This window comes from Rutidosis leptorrhynchoides, chromosome 3, assembly GCF_046630445.1.
Source record: "Rutidosis leptorrhynchoides isolate AG116_Rl617_1_P2 chromosome 3, CSIRO_AGI_Rlap_v1, whole genome shotgun sequence".
Classification (NCBI taxonomy): domain Eukaryota; kingdom Viridiplantae; phylum Streptophyta; class Magnoliopsida; order Asterales; family Asteraceae; genus Rutidosis; species Rutidosis leptorrhynchoides.
The window spans coordinates 79,586,936-79,605,445 of NC_092335.1; positions in this window are offsets into that span (position 1 = coordinate 79,586,936).

Below are 18,510 nucleotides of genomic sequence, written 5' to 3' on the forward strand. Positions count from 1 at the left end.
TTACCAAGGGGTAACATAGATAGTGTACTCTGAATCGGAGTTCGTGACTTCCCAATAACAGAGCATATAACTACGTTCTATTAGTTGAAAAAGCGATTGAGTTTAAAGCATAATCAGAAAGCATTTCGACAGCATACACAAACCATAATATTATTTCGGCATTATAACTGCTTACATCATAGCATACACTAAAGATAACTACTCGCTAATCATGGTAACAATATCATAAAACAATATATAAGATAGAGGATAGAAGTTCCAGTAAAATTAAATGAGTTTCGAATACAAAAGTGAGAACTTCAAGAGTCCAGACCACTCCTAATACAATCTTCAGCGTTCTTCTCCGGGTACTAGGTTTCCCGCACGGAGTCGAAGGCCTTGAGAGTATGACTAATATTGTACAAGAGAGAGAAAGAAGTGAATTAAAGTGTGTGTTGGAATGAATGACAAAGACTCTTTAAATATACTTGGAATTTGTCAAAATAAGCCTGGCAGGCCGTATGGCAGGCCGTATGGTGGGGCGTATTTGGAAGGCCGTATGGCTGGCAGGCCGTATCTTGAGGGCGTTTGCTGGGCCGTATGGCAGGCAGTATCCTATACAGGCAGGCCGTATGGCAGCCCGTATGGCAGGCCGGTTTTGATGCTGGCCAACCTTGATTCCCTGGATCGTAACTTGATTTCTTGTCTTTCATCATTTTCGCTCTGGAATCTTCGTTTTTGCTCCGATTCTCTTGATTCTTTTTGCACCGCCTTCGTAATTACTTGTTCTTCAATTCTAACCAACGAAGTGGGTATTTTGCCGACAAAGTTCGAATCTTTCTTGTTTTTGGGCCTCAATACCGGGGTGAAAACGTGACTTTTTAGCCGATATCAAGGGCCCGTTTGCCAGATTTGCCCGTTTGCAGGGGCCGTTTGCCCTGTCCGTTTGGCAGGCCATTTGCCATATTGGCAAGCCATTTGTCAAGCCGTTTGGTAGGCCATTTGGCTTGCTGGTTTGCTGGATCGTAACTTGATTTCTTGTCTTTCACCGTTTTCGCCCTCGAATCTTCGTTTTAGCTCCGTTTCTCTTGATTCTTTTTGCATCGTCTTCGTAATTACCTCATCTACAAATTTAACCGAAAAAAAAAGATTATTTTGCCGACAAAGTTTTGAACTTTATGCTTTTAGGACTTAATATCGGGGATAAAAACATGACTCTTTAGCCGATATCAAATATCCCACACTTAGACTTTGCTTATCCTCAAGCAAACTTTCGAACTTTAAACAATGAGGACTTTTATTCATAGTGATCAAGTGGTCTTTGTTCCGCAAGATGAAGAAGTGAAAACTTAGTTTATATTCTTTTTTGTTATTCTCAAACCTTTTTCCGCAAGCATGAGGGGAGGTTACATAACTGAGGCTATCTCACTCGGGTCACTCATTTCACTAAAGTATTTAGAGTGTCCTATAGTTCTAAGAAATAAATGACTCTTAGCCAGTCATGCTTACATTCTTCATCATAGGCTTGATCAGGACTCAAATCTCCATCACTCATTTGAGAGAATTTTTAGTTATCGACTCAGCTTGGATTGTGAAGAGATGGTGATTTGGAGGTTTCTAGGGTGCGAAGGGTTTTGATAGATAGGAGTTTCTTTTGAAAGCTCGATTTTAGTGATCCTATCAGCTTTTTGTCAGGAATTTCACGGTGAGCATCCTTCTTTTTGACTGCCAGGAGTTTCTTTCCTCGAATCTTTTCTGATTCTGCTCCTTTTTTCAGAACCTTTATTCATCAAATATTTTTTTCTGCAAGCATCTTTGCTTTTCTCTTCGAGGTCTCCTTTCATTGGCGGTCTTCTTCGATAGTTGGCTCGGATGCTCGCATTTTCTAATGCGGTTTTGTAGAGGGTTTCCCGAAAGGAATGATTTTGTCGGGATTTATTTCTTTACTTATGAAGCGAATAGAATATATAAGTAGAGGTGAATGGATTTTTGGAATGAAGATGGAAACGAAGATGTGTAGTGGGGGTTGTTTTTGTCTTCACGAATAGCAGAGGTTCTAACTTAGTCATCTTTGTTAAAATGTGTGATTCCGAAATGTAGATCAAGAGCAAGTTCTAATTCCGAGATGTTAACATCGGCGCGTTCAACGGAAGTATAGTGAAGCACTAAAAATGAGTGCTTATAAAGCCTTATTTAGGGGTGCCTCACAACAATTATAATGGGTCGAATCACGCCTTTTACTATGCAATGCTCTTTTGGAAAGTTGGTTTGATTTTCGCAAAAAGTTTTTAACCTCGTTTTACCCTTTTGTCTATTTTGTAGCAAAAACTTTTTGATCTTTTATAGAATTGTATAATCCTTGGTGTTTTATAGTTCGGAAAGTTTTAAAAATTTTTGAAAAATTTAGCTTTACCAACACTTGAGGGTTTTACAAGAATCGTTATGTGCAACATTTGCTATCCCACACTTTAAAGTAACACTGTCCTCAATGTTAAGGATACGGCGTACCCCACACTTTAGATTTTAAAAGAGGCGTTATGCTATTAAAAGTTTATGTTGGTAGGATTGCCAATCCCACACTTAGTTTTAAAAGTGGTATAGTAGTTTGCATATATTCTATTTGAAAAAGTGGTGAAGACGTTGTACTCCCCTATGGTTGCAAGACGTGTAGTCGGATGGCGCGCCAATTATGGTTTCTTCAATTCTTGTGCTGGCGTCATCGTTGTTCAATGAGTCCTTGCTCCAAGTCGCGCTTCCATCTCTTATAGGCTCGATCTTCGTTTGTTTGTGACGTTTTATTCATGTAATTTTATTCTAAATACCATACATACTAAAAACATAAAATAGTTATGCCTGAAATCGGGCGTGTTATGCCCGAAATCAGGCGTACAAACATAAAGTAATAAAGTATCATAAGTAATTATCCAAATATTTCAGAAATAAAGACAGTCATGGCTGAGGTGGTAGGTACGGAAGGGAGTAAGATACACTGGTGCGCGACCTCGTCGGGTTTCTCAAAGCGGACTGTCCCTCGTCAGTCATCTCCTCGTCCGTGGTGAATTGTTATGTCAATTCCGCCATGTTCATACCTGAGGATATCCTGAACTGTATCTCGTCCAAACGTGCGATCAACCCTGTAAGCGATGAGGTGCTTGTGTGAACCATAGGCCCTGTACGCAACCCATACCTTCCTGCAGATCCCTACCCCACTGTGGGTTTACATCCATACCATCTATACCCTGCGCGATCCCCTCAGTCGTATACCGGTTCGCAGCCTGATCCCATATGAATTCCTGAGCATCGGTGGATGTATCTCTGTTATTGTGCAAGTGGGAGGTGTCGAACAGGTTGTCGATAAAACCCGCAACCCCTGTGCTCTATTCCCTAGGAGGATATGGGATGACTGTACGCTGCGTGTAGTGATGCCGAGGTGGCAATGGAGGTCCCATATACTGATGGCTTGGGCATGCTCCTCTGGGGTCCCTATGGGATACTAATACCGGATACTCATGAGGATATGGCAGGACATTGAGTTGTCTGCCCGCGTAATGTGTAAAGTGATTCAAATTCTAAAAGATCGCATGCTGGGCGAACCAACTCTCATGTCCTGGTAAATCTCCCATGTGATATTGGTACGACGAATAGCGTGGCCTATCCCCTTCCCTAACTGATGAGTGTCGGCGGGTGTCAGTGGGTCATCCATGTGTGGTGGGATCATCTTCATCCAGCGGTTCCTGAGAACCTCGCCGTCTCCTACCATCTCTCGTCCTAGAATCAGGTATGAACCCTGTTACTCTCACCCGTGGCACTATCCGGTCTTTTGAATCAGGTATTGCTGGATTAGCTGCAATGATCAACTGTTCACCCTCAACACGAATGTACTCCCAAGTGTTCAGTATCTTATACCCTATCTCTTCCGACTCGGCTCCAATCTTATACCCAAATCTCTCGATACTCCCCAAAACATGCATCCGACGAAGGAGTTTGGTAATAATGGTTCCTAAAACTGGCACAACCGTTAATGCTGAATTCTTTTCATTGGTAAATGCCTGGGCCAGGAGATGTGCAACTTGCATATTCTGGTTGTGGATCATGGCGTGCATCAGGCGCATATCGTTAATGGTAACGGCACCACCATGTTGGGTTTTTGGGTGAAGGGTCTTAGTGATGAGGTGGTGAAGAATGCGGTGTACGGGATTGATGAATTTCAAAGCCTTTTTACTTGACCTCTATGGTTCATCATCGGAGGTGTATTCGCGCCAGAAAGCTTGGTAGTCTATGTTGTTCAAGGTGGTGTACCCTCTCTTGAATATAGAACTGTTAAGATGTGACGGTTTGTACAGTTCCAGATACCTTGCGAACCGTGCAAGAGATAGGTGGTACATTTGATTTTGATGGTGAAAGTGGATACACTTGTGATCACTGTAATCCACTTGATCAACGTTTGAGTCAAACCTCCAAGTTGCTATAAATTCCGCGAAAGGCTCTTCGTACACTTTTTAATTTATCTTAAACAGGTTTTGCCAGGCTCTATTTGTTCTCCCGTTTACTCTAACGTTTAAGATTGCCCTAAGCTCTTCGGCCCATCCACACTGTTCCATAATTGCCCAGTTAATATATTTGTTAGCCCCTTTTGGTCGATTAATCCACCTTCTCATAAAAGGTTCATTGTCTGCTGGATCATCTTGCCCAAGAAGGTAATGGGCAATGAGACGACCCATCCCAATCCATAAGGACGAATACAATAACATATGATTACATCGCGAGGTATTTGACCTCTATATGATACATTTTACAAACATTGCATTCGTTTTTATAAGACAATCTTTCATTACATTGAAAGTTGGCAGGTATGCATACCATTTCATAATATCCAAACTATAAATGACCTAATCTGTCATTTACTTAATAATAATCTCTAATGAACTTCAAGGACTCGAATGCAACGTCTTTTGAAATATGTCATGAATGACTCCAAGTAATATCCTTAAAGTGAGCTAAAGTACAGCGGAAGATTTCTTTCAAACCTGAGAATAAACATGCTTTAAAGTGTCAACCAAAAGGTTGGTGAGTTCATTAGTTTATCGTAATCAATCATTTCCATCATTTTAATAGACCACAAGATTTCAGATATTTAATTGTACACGTAACCCGAGTACATAATAACACGCGTAACCCGCGAATTAAAATTCATTCATATGGTGAACACCTGGTAATCGACATTAACAGAACGCGTCTGGAATATCCCCATCATTCTGGGACTCTCATCGGACATGATATAAATTTCGACGTACTAAAGCATCCGGCAGTTCGGATGGGGTTTGTTAGGCCCAATAGATCTATCTTTAGGATTCGCGTCAATTAGGAGCTCAGTTTCCTACTTCTTAGATTACCAGACTAAATAGGGTGATATTCGATTTGATAATCCATCCATAGAATGTAGTTTTTGAATACTTATGTCTATTCTGTAAAACAGTTATAAAAGCAGCGCATGTATTCTCAGTCCCAAAAATATATATTGCAAAAGCATTTAAAAAGGGGGCATATGAAACTTACCATACTGTATTTCGTAGTAAAAATACATATAACATCATTGAACAAGTGTAAGGTTGGCCTTGGATTCACGAACCTATATTAATTATATATATTTATGTGTTGGTCAATATATGTCTAACAATTTAGGTTAAGTCATAGTGTACCACAATCCTAATGCTCGAGACTAATATGCAAAAGTCAACAAAAGTCAATTTGACTCAAAATGATTTCCAAAATTTAGACATGATTATTATATAGTTTAAATATCGTCGTTTTATATTTTTAAATATTTTTTAAAAGGTTTATTAGAGTAAATAATATAATTCGTTTATTAATAAATAAAACTTTATATAAAATATACTTTTATATATCTTAGATAATAAAATTTATAAAGTTCATTGAATAAAAATGTTATGATACTCCCAAGTGTTCAGTATCTTACACTTGTGGTCTTTTGAATCAGGTATTGCTGGATTAGCTGCAATGATCAACTGTTCACCCTCAACACGAATGTACTCCCAAGTGTTCAGTATCTTATACCCTATCTCTTCCGACTCGGCTCCAATCTTATACCCAAATCTCTCGATACTCCCCAAAACATGCATCCGACGAAGGAGTTTGGTAATAATGGTTCCTAAAACTGGCACAACCGTTAATGCTGAATTCTTTTCATTGGTAAATGCCTGGGCCAGGAGATGTGCAACTTGCATATTCTGGTTGTGGATCATGGCGTGCATCAGGCGCATATCGTTAATGGTAACGGCACCACCATGTTGGGCTTTTGGGTGAAGGGTCTTAGTGATGAGGTGGTGAAGAATGCGGTGTACGGGATTGATGAATTTCAAAGCCTTTTTACTTGACCTCTATGGTTCATCATCGGAGGTGTATTCGCGCCAGAAAGCTTGGTAGTCTATGTTGTTCAAGGTGGTGTACCCTCTCTTGAATATAGAACTGTTAAGATGTGACGGTTTGTACAGTTCCAGATACCTTGCGAACCGTGCAAGAGATAGGTGGTACATTTGATTTTGATGGTGAAAGTGGATACACTTGTGATCACTGTAATCCACTTGATCAACGTTTGAGTCAAACCTCCAAGTTGCTATAAATTCCGCGAAAGGCTCTTCGTACACTTTTTAATTTATCTTAAACAGGTTTTGCCAGGCTCTATTTGTTCTCCCGTTTACTCTAACGTTTAAGATTGCCCTAAGCTCTTCGGCCCATCCACACTGTTCCATAATTGCCCAGTTAATATATTTGTTAGCCCCTTTTGGTCGATTAATCCACCTTCTCATAAAAGGTTCATTGTCTGCTGGATCATCTTGCCCAAGAAGGTAATGGGCAATGAGACGACCCATCCCAATCCATAAGGACGAATACAATAACATATGATTACATCGCGAGGTATTTGACCTCTATATGATACATTTTACAAACATTGCATTCGTTTTTATAAGACAATCTTTCATTACATTGAAAGTTGGCAGGTATGCATACCATTTCATAATATCCAAACTATAAATGACCTAATCTGTCATTTACTTAATAATAATCTCTAATGAACTTCAAGGACTCGAATGCAACGTCTTTTGAAATATGTCATGAATGACTCCAAGTAATATCCTTAAAGTGAGCTAAAGTACAGCGGAAGATTTCTTTCAAACCTGAGAATAAACATGCTTTAAAGTGTCAACCAAAAGGTTGGTGAGTTCATTAGTTTATCGTAATCAATCATTTCCATCATTTTAATAGACCACAAGATTTCAGATATTTAATTGTACACGTAACCCGAGTACATAATAACACGCGTAACCCGCGAATTAAAATTCATTCATATGGTGAACACCTGGTAATCGACATTAACAGAACGCGTCTGGAATATCCCCATCATTCCGGGACTCTCATCGGACATGATATAAATTTCGACGTACTAAAGCATCCGGCAGTTCGGATGGGGTTTGTTAGGCCCAATAGATCTATCTTTAGGATTCGCGTCAATTAGGAGCTCAGTTTCCTACTTCTTAGATTACCAGACTAAATAGGGTGATATTCGATTTGATAATCCATCCATAGAATGTAGTTTTTGAATACTTATGTCTATTCTGTAAAACAGTTATAAAAGCAGCGCATGTATTCTCAGTCCCAAAAATATATATTGCAAAAGCATTTAAAAAGGGGGCATATGAAACTTACCATACTGTATTTCGTAGTAAAAATACATATAACATCATTGAACAAGTGTAAGGTTGGCCTTGGATTCACGAACCTATATTAATTATATATATTTATGTGTTGGTCAATATATGTCTAACAATTTAGGTTAAGTCATAGTGTACCACAATCCTAATGCTCGAGACTAATATGCAAAAGTCAACAAAAGTCAATTTGACTCAAAATGATTTCCAAAATTTAGACATGATTATTATATAGTTTAAATATCGTCGTTTTATATTTTTAAATATTTTTTAAAAGGTTTATTAGAGTAAATAATATAATTCGTTTATTAATAAATAAAACTTTATATAAAATATACTTTTATATATCTTAGATAATAAAATTTATAAAGTTAATTGAATATCATAAAAATGTGATGATAGGTCTTATCAAGGTAATTATATTATGTGTATTACATTTTTATTTGATAAAATAACATTGATAATAATATTAAGTAAAAGTTGTATTATTTTGTATTAATAATTATTATTATTCTATTAATAATAATAATAATATTTATATTTATGAAAATGGTATTATAACAATATGATAATTCTTATTAATAATGAAATTTTATATTAACAATGATATTCCTATTAAAAATAATAATTTTTGTAAAGATGATATTTTTTAATATTAATAATAATACTTTTAATAATAATAGTGATAAAAATAATGAAAATGATAATTTTATCTAAATCAATATCTTTAAATTTCATCATGATACACATAATCATTATTTCCTAATCAATTTGTTAATAGCTTTTAAATCGTCTTTTATATCGCGTTCATTTTAATGATAATAATAGTAATCATAATAATTAAGTATTACTAATATTAATTTTAATTATAATAATACTAATAATAATAAATATTATGATAAGGATAATACTAATAACTATTTTAATGATAATAATAATAATAATAATAATAATAATAATAATAATAATAATAATAATAATAATAATAATAATAATAATAATAATAATACTAATTATAATTTTAATGATAAAACGATGGTTATAATAATAATAATTTTTAATGATAATACTTTTTATTGATAATGATAATAATAATAATAATAATAATAATAATAATAATAATAATAATAATAATAATAATAATCATCATCATCATAATAATAATAATAATAATAATAATAATTAGATAAAAAATAGAACGACGATAATAACGACGATAATAATAATCATTTTTAATAATAATACAAAAATTCAATTGACAATAACTTCTAATCCATTCGATATCTAAAGGAAAAGTTCTTAATTTTTCGCTAGCTTTTTAAGGACATGCATATCTTATACCTTATCTCAACCGCAGGTGTAATTAATTTAAGATTCAACATAACCTATTTAAGGGCAATATCAAAAGTACAAGCATGTATAATCCTATTTTCTCGAGCACTAGTCAGGGATACACTATTATTAAATAAAAGTTAAGTTATGAGTGCTCACGTATCAATATTGAGATTCAATATTGTAGGAAAGGTACGTAGATGCAACAGAGATGATAAACACTAGATTGACCTCACTAGCATACCCCCGAACATTACCCATAAACTCCATAGCTATAACCCATAATTTCCTTAGCTCTATCCTACTCATAAATCCATTTTGAAAACACGCGAGCAGAACCTCGTCGTAGTATTTTATGTATAAATAATAATAATAATACTCCTAACTATAAGATTAATATTAATCTTATTAATAATAATATTAATAATAATTATTATAAATAATATATATAGAGATTGAGAGACGAGGCAGATGAAATGAAAATGAATTAGAAACTGGAAACTCGATCGAATTTAAAGGATTTTTGAGCTCACCTACTACACCATGGAATCGCATGGTTTTTGTATGGTGTAGCCATGTGTCGCATGGCTAGGAAATCCTGGTCACATTCGATTTATTTAATCTGCCGACACACGTTTTAATTTAATTAATATATTGTATATAAGTTTTATAATTATTTAAATATTATATTATATTTACGTCCATAGTTAAAATGTAAAAATAGTTCCGATGATTTATATGTTGTCAATTGACTAATGTCTCGGTTCCGGTTTCTCGAACGTATGTCCGTACGTTTAGAAAAATGGCATTTTACGTTTAATGACTCGTACATTTGCCAAAATATAGACTTAAGTTATCAATAAACTATATCACTCAAAATGTAACTTGAACGTATAAGTGTTATGTTCATTTACTTTAATAAATCATCGTCTCATTATTTAACAAGGTATAATTAATGATATTAGTTTAAATCAAAACGTTTTATGACTAATTTGATATTATTATTCATCACTTTGTAATATATAAATATATTTTTATTTAAAAATATAAACTTGTTCTTGTCGTATATAATGGAAATATTAATGTAATAATATAATATTTAATTTTTCAAAACTAATAATAGTTCAAAAGTTTATTTTAAATTCGTTTAGACAATCTTATAACACGTAACATTTATACTTTAACTTAATTTGATATAATTCATTTATGCGCCAACGTTTAGTTTAATTTCCTTAAACTTTCTAAATAATATATCTTAATATCGATCAAATCAAATAACAAATGTTATTATCGTTTACCTAACTAATTTGAATATAATATATATATATATATATATATATATATATATATATATATATATATATATATATATATATATATATATATATATATATATATATATATATATATATATATATATATATAGACCGTTATCATTTGAAATTTGTCAAAAGGTTTCTAGAAAGATTCTAAATTTTAAGATAACGTTAAAACCTTTATACTTATTAAAATGACTCGTTAACAATTTGTCAAATGTGGTTCCAGATATTTATAAAATTATATTCCTTTATAAAGAAGACGTGACATTTAAATCATATTACATCATTTCTAAAATTCCTAATAATAAAAGATAACAATATTAAACTTAATAGTTACATCTTGACATGTTGTAAAATGTACTAACCTTTCAAAATATATCTCAGTATGTTTTATATTTTTAAAACAATAATTATATGTACTTGTGACTTAATATATATAGCATAAAACTTTATTAAGGTTTTATATACATTTTCAATTTACATTATGAAACATTTTAATAATAGACTTCCTTTAGACTGAAAACGTTTTCGTTCGTTTGAAATTAAATCAAATAACTATTATAGAGTTTATCCTGCCAAAACTAATTATATTCAGATCACATAATTTATTACTAGAACTTATGTTTATCTTAAATCCTTATAAGTTTGTGTTAACTTGTTTAATAAAAATCAAGTGTTACTATATCTATTAATTGTATTCGAAACTGCTCAATATATAAGTTCAATATACTTTGTCGATATACATATATACACAATTCACGTTTTATCACGTAAACGTTTATCTATAATGAATAAGTTTAACGTCATATGTTTAATATTCTGTTAATGTTTACAAGTTATAAAATAGATTTCCTAATATGTTTACATGTCAATCAAACCGTTTAATGTTTTGTTAATATTTCTCAAATTAACAATCACACATATGTATATGTTCATACATTTCTATTTACACATAAATGTTCATGAATCGTCAGGCATGGTCAAAGAGTAATTGATTACATGAATATAGATTTCAAAACTTTCGAGACTCAACATTACAGATTTTGTTTATCGTGTCGGAATCATATAAAGATTAAAGTTTAAATTTGATCGGAAATTTCAGGGTCATCATAGGCAACTCATATTCTGCTGGTATGCTATTAGCCATATGCAAAGGTCAAGTAACATAGGTTATGTTCCAAAAGATTAAGATTTAGAATTTAAAAATGCATAAATTTTTCCAAAAAAATTCGAAATGAGGGCTTTAAAAAAGCATTTTCCAAATTCCTGTTATAGTCAATTATAGCCAAAATTACCGCAAACAATATCTAATCCTACTACAAACTTATTTTTAAGAAAAATTCAAAGCGTACCCGTGATTACAATAAATAATGCTAAAAATAATAATTATAGTGAGTTAGTCGTAATAAGCAATTTTGATCAAAATGTGATGATTTTTAAGCATACAATGGTTCTAAAAACCATTTTTGATTACCTTAAATATTTTTAATCACTAAACTTGAGCTATAACATTCTTAAGTCGAAGATTAAGGCCATTTTACCGAAAAATAATCATTTTGTTAAAAACGTACAAAATAAGGAAAACCAAAGATTAAGCTACATTTTTATGAGAAAACCAATGATATCTTCATTTGGACTAGTTTTAAGGCAATCCTAAGTTTTAAAAAAGTTTTAACTATAGGAAAAACCCTAATCCTAATTAAGTGTAGTTTTACCAAAATGTCAAATTTAAGCAAACAAGCATACATTGTTCCAAAATTAGTTTCTAAACATTCTAAATGAATCACGAAGCCTAAATAAACTAGTAAAACATCAATTTTCCAAAAATTTCACCAATTTCTACCCTAACACCTCAACTAACGAATCAAGAGCTAAAAACTATCCAAAATGCTTCAGTCGAACCTAAAAACTAACACATAACAATCACATTATCTAACTAAGCATAAAGGAATCCAAAATTGGGCCTAAAACTCAATTTTTCTCAAAAGTCAAAAATTTGACTTTTAGTGAGAATTCGAATTTTGACCGAGAAAGAGTACCTTTTACACCAAATTGATGATGGAAACGTGTTTAGGAGGCACGAGAGAGTCGGATTTGAGCTTCGAATCATCAAAAACGGTCAAGATTTGATGATGATGGTGTTGGTTGGCGCCGTCGGCCGAAGCTCATAGGAAGAAGAAAAAGGAAAAAGAAAAGAAAAGAGAAGGAGAAAAGGAAAGGAGGAGAAGAAAAGGAGAAGGAAAAATGGGCCCGTGCGGCTCATGGGCTTATTCCCCCGACCCGACTCGCAAATTTTTAACTTTTTTTTTTTAATTTTAAAATTTTAACTAAGTTAATGAAAGATAAATAAAATTTTACTTCAGATTTTTAATCCGGTTATTTTATTAAATAAACTAAAATTAAAAAGAAAAATACAAATGGACGGAGTAAAATTAAAATATTTTATTTTATTAAAAACACAAATTACACAGGTTCCACAACTAAATTCCATAAATGACGTGGGAAGAAAGACAAGTTTAAAACTTCTTTGACCATCCAGAGTAAATCAGCGGAGTGTACTGAAAATATTTCAAAATCACTTAACATCTTGCGCTCACGCTTTTGTAAATCTCCGATATCATCCATAAGTTTAACCAAAGCCCTTCTAACTTTTTTAATGTTTGAAATTCCATCCCTTGGTCCAGTATATCGATAATTAAGTTCAAAAAGAAGTTTTGACACTGTGTCTTAAAATAAAAGATCTTTCGCGCAGTCAGGATCACCGATAGTAAATTTAAAATTTGTAGATATTTCCCGAATTATCTTCTTTTGCGGGGTTGTAAATGGAAATTTTGACATAGTGAGGATTTGTACGAGTTCATAATATATTTCTTTTCTTTTTGCGAAGAAATTCTGATGTATTCTTCCTTGGTAGAATCCGGAAAAGCTTCAATTAATCTTTTGATGAGAAATGAGGCTGGATCAAAGTAAAAGAAATCTCGGTTTCCATATTTTGAAATAGGGTTAGGTTTCTTTCTTTCAATCCAAAATTCTAATTCAGAGATCACTGCGGCGACATAACGGTTTACATGAATTAGAGAAACTTCCTTATTGGTGAAGTGAGGGAGAAAACTGACGAATGACTCTAAATCGAATTTGAAATCAATTTCTGCATCCCGATACTTGATAAAAATATCATCCCCACATTCTTTTAACAGCTCGTGAAGAGAACGAACTTGAGAATGCAGCTCTTTTAACAGATTGATTTGAAATGTTGAGAACGGGAAGTCTGAGGAATATAGGTGCCTAATGAATTCTCTATAGACGTCTAACCTTCTACTAGGATTTAATAGATTTCCAGTAAACGGAGCTTTTGTTTTATCAGTGTGTCATATCTTTTTGGGATTAAATTCAAACAAGTATAGATAATTGAAAATAGTTAGATATTCTTCCCGTATTTCATCTTCCATAACCAGGAGTTCGTTGAGACTGAGCCTCCCTTTTAGATCGTGAAGAGGGTTGAATCCTGGTTCATTTGAGGTAAAACTTATCAAAAAGCAATGAAATCTCTAAGTCGGATGAAATTATCCAGCTTCTTGGACTACAAGGATCAAGAACTAATTCTTGATGAGATTCATCAGGGTTTAGATTTGTTTTGGGTTCATAAAGAAAAATTTCGTCAGTTTCCGAAGTTGTAGGAGAGCAACTTCCTTTCGCACATTCTTCGTAGTCGGTTAAGTTTGAACTGGAATCTACAGAAATTAATACCATAATTAATATTTTGTTTTTATAGTTTATAGTTTTTAAAAAAAATGGATTACTGTAATATCACACCCCCAGTTAGGGCCTGGGTGAAATGTGACTTAATATCAAATCAATAAACATATTATAATATACGAGAACAATACTAAATGATAAATCAAACTTTATTGAGTACGTAGATCAAAAAGTTAGACCACAAGATTTAGTTTGTAAAGTTGATCTCGCAGATCAAAAAGTTAAGCCAATGCGTGATATTTAGACTAAACGTTCAAGTTTGCCCCAAAGACAAGTTGTGTATATACTTGTCGGTTTAATTTCATTATTGAGTAATACAAAGACTTAGTCAAATGTATCGGGGACGTTACTCCAGATAGGCCTACCCCCAATAATTAAGCATGCATTCACGAGCAATTAGAAATATCACTGTAGGGACTTAGTCGGACATAGCCGGGTATAGCATAGTTTTAACAGTTGGTACTTGTGTCTAAATTGTAAAATATAAAAACAGCATGTGTCTCACCCCAATAAAAGTAAATAAGTTGCGCAATAGTAAGTGGGGCTATGAATTCACCTTAGTAAGTAGAGAGAGAGCTAGTTATTCCTCGGAATAGAAAGTTGGATGAATGAGCAGAAAAGTCAACCTATGACATTTAAGAGTAGTTAAGTGTTTTGCCCAAGTTTAGGTTTAAGTATGTAAGTGTTTTAAGTGTAGTTCGTTTTACTAAGTTTCCATTCCTAGTAAGTTTCTATTTTTAGAAAGTTTCTATTTTTAGAAAGTTTCTATTTTTAGTAAGTTAGTGTTGAACACTAGTGAGTTGTCCTTAATAAGTCTATCACCTATTAAGTGTGAAAGTAACTAAGTGTATGATTACTATAGTCGGGTTGATATTGTGGATTGTACCCAAACATCTATGCCACCGCCGAGTCACCAAGATGAACTATTGATACCGGTTGGCCCAGGATTTCTTGACCAAAATCTAAGTTTGGCATTCGTAATCCACAAGAGTCCCATAGTGGTACCTATGAACACCTTAGGCCTTTGTCAACGTCGATGTTTAAGTAACTTCACGCTATCGTGAACGACTATCGTAATCTTGTAGTATAGTATATGTGTTAATAATAGTATAAGTGTAAGTGTTAAATAATAGTATAATTAATATTAGGGTTTCATTAATGAACTAGGTTTAATTAATTAAAGTTGTAATTAATGACTAGGGTTTAGTAATAAATAACTATAGTTTAATTAATGTCTAGGGTTTAATAATTAATTAGGGTTTAGTTTAAGGTTTAAAGTAGTATAGTTTAGGTGTAATTAGGGTTTAGGGTTTCAATATGTATATGTATATATAATTCGTATATATATGTATATATATAAAAAAAAAAATTTTTTTACATGTATATATATATATATATATATATATATATGTCGATATGTATATGTATATATATGTATTTATTTTTTTTCTTTAATTAAACAAAAACAAATCTCCTAATTGTTATCTAGGGTTTTGAAGATCAAACTTTCATTTTCCCCTTTTTTTCTAGTCGACATACATACATACATATTAATATATATATATATTTTTCATGTGTAGATCTAGGTGTGTTTATGTGTATGTTTATGAATAAGTTCATAACATGAATATGAATTAAACAAAGATCAAAGTTTATGTAAATAAGTTAGGGTTTTATGTTATACCTTTGAAGATTCGAAGACGACTAACAAAGAAAAGATGAACACGATGAAGATTGAAGATCAAAGCCTTTGAAGATTCGAAGAACACCTCGAAGATTCGAAGAACACGAAGAATGCGAAGAACAACTCGAAGATCACTTGGAAATCCCTTGAAGATTGGTGGTGGATTTCGATGGTGGTGATGGTGATTTCGGTTTTGGGAGCCGAAATAGGGAGAGAGAGGAGAGAGATTTGAGAGAGAATTTGTTGTTGTGATTTGGTACAATGAAAAGGTTTAGGTTAGGCCTCTATTTATAGGGAGGATAGGAAAATTCTAGAATTAGGGTTAGGGTTAGATTTACTTATGGAACAAGTTAGACTTGGAAAACAAGTTAAACTTAGGGAACAAGGCAAGCAAATGAGGAGGTGATGGAAGCTTCTTGAATGCCGAAAATTGGGAGGGTAAAAGGGTAATTTTGAACTCTTAAAATCGGCTAGGGTTTTAGGTGATTAGGGTTTAACTTTTTCACTTAAGTCCTTGTACTTTAGATTAGCTTAAATGATTCCTTAATTATCCCATTTAATTATTTTAAGTACACAAGTTTTAAAGTTATTTATTTGTTCACGAAAGTTAGTTAACTTATTATTTTTATTAACTTGTCAATTAATGTACAAAGTTAATTAGTATATTTTAAAATCCTTAACGCTTAACAATTATCGCTTAAAGTTTAATTATTATGTTTAATTATATTTTTGGGCATTTAATATGGAAAAATATAGAATGGAAAAATGAGGGTCATTATAGTACCTCCCCGTTATTGAAAACTTCGTCCCGAAGTTTTTAGGTAGATTCCTCGTTTTCATCAGCAGTTGAGAAGAGATAGGGATATTTCCGTATCATATGGTCTTTGTGTTCCCACGTATATTCGAGGCCTCTACGTGAATTTCAACGGACTTTAACGATAGGTATGTTGCTTTTACGCGTTTGTTTGACCTCTCCTTCTATAATTTCTATAGGTTCTTCAACGAAGTGCATTTGTTCATCAATGCGGACATCGTCCAAAGGAATAACTAGTGTGTCATCGGCAAGACACCGTTTAAGATTTGAGACATGAAACACATCATGTACTTGACTGAGTTCAGTTGGAAGTTCTAATCTGTATGCTATGGAACCGACTCTTTGAGTGACTGTGAAAGGTCCAACATATCCTGGACTGAGTTTACTTCGTTTACCGAAGCGGACAACACCTTTCTAAGGGGATACTTTCATCATGACTTTATCTCCAACTTGGTATTCGATGTCTTTTCGTTTCTTATCGGCATAGCTCTTCTGTCGGCTACGGGCAATTTCTAAACGTTGCTTAATCTGAACGATCTTTTCGGTAGTTTCGTGAAAGATTTCAGGACCAGTTAAATGTTTATCCTCAAGTTCATCCCAACACAAAGGGGATCTACACTTCCGTCCATATAAAGCTTCAAAAGGTACAGCCTTAATGCTGGAGTGATAACTGTTATTATAAGAAAATTCAACCAAAGGTAGATGTCTATCCCAACCTTTGCCGAAATCGATTGCACAAGCACGTAGCATATCTTCCATGGTTTAAATAGTTCATTCACTTTGACCATCAGTTTGCAGATGATAGGCTGTACTCATGTCAAGTTGAGTTCCAAGAGCAGATTGTAAAGTTTTCCAGAATCGAGAAACAAATCGACTGTCGCGATCAAAAATAATCGAGATAGGAACACCATGACGTGAGACGATTTCTTTAATATAAAGCTGTGCTAATCTCTCCATCTTGTCAGTTTCCTTGATTGGTATGAAATGTGCATATTTTGTAAGATGATCAACTACGACCCAAATAGTATCGTTACCGTTCGAAGTCTTAGGTAACTTAGTAACGAAGTCCATAGTGATGCACTCCCACTTCCACTGCGGAATATCGGGTTGTGTCAACAGACCAGAAGGCTTTTGATGTTCGGCCTTGACTTTCAAACAAGTGAGACACTTGCTAACATAAGTAGCAATGTCAGCTTTCATGTTAGGCCACCAGTAGAATTCCTTCACATCGTGATACATCTTACTGGAACCGGGATGAATAGAATATCTAGTCTTATGTGCTTCATCCAAGACTAGTTCACAGAGATTACCGAAGCGAGGAACCCAAATTCTGTTGCCAAGGTACCTTGTACCATTAGCTTTCACTTGAAGTTGGTTCTCAAAACCAATAGGTCCTTCACCTTCGATAAGTGTCGGTTTAATAGCTTCTAATTGAGCTTCACAGATTCGTGATATAAGATTCGATTTGATTTTCAGGTTTAAAGCACGAACACGTTTAACATCGCCTTTTCGACTAAGGGCATCGGCAACTACATTTGCCTTGCCAGGATGATATTTCAACTCACAGTGATAGTCGTTCAATGTCTCGAGCCATCGGCTTTGCCTCATATTCAGCTGTTTCGGATCAAAGATGTGTCGAAGACTTTTATGGTCAGTGTACACCGTAAAATGGGTACCATACAGATAATGTCTCCATATCTTCAATGCAAATACCATGACATCTAACTCAAGGTCATGTGTGGTATAGTTCTCTTCATGTTTCTTCAACTGCCTAGATGCGTAGGCAATAATTTTTTCACGTTGCATTAAATTACAACCAAAGCCTTGCTTCGAAGCATCGCAGTAAACAACAAAGTCGTCAGTTCCTTCAAGTAAAGACAGAATCGGGGATGTGGTCAA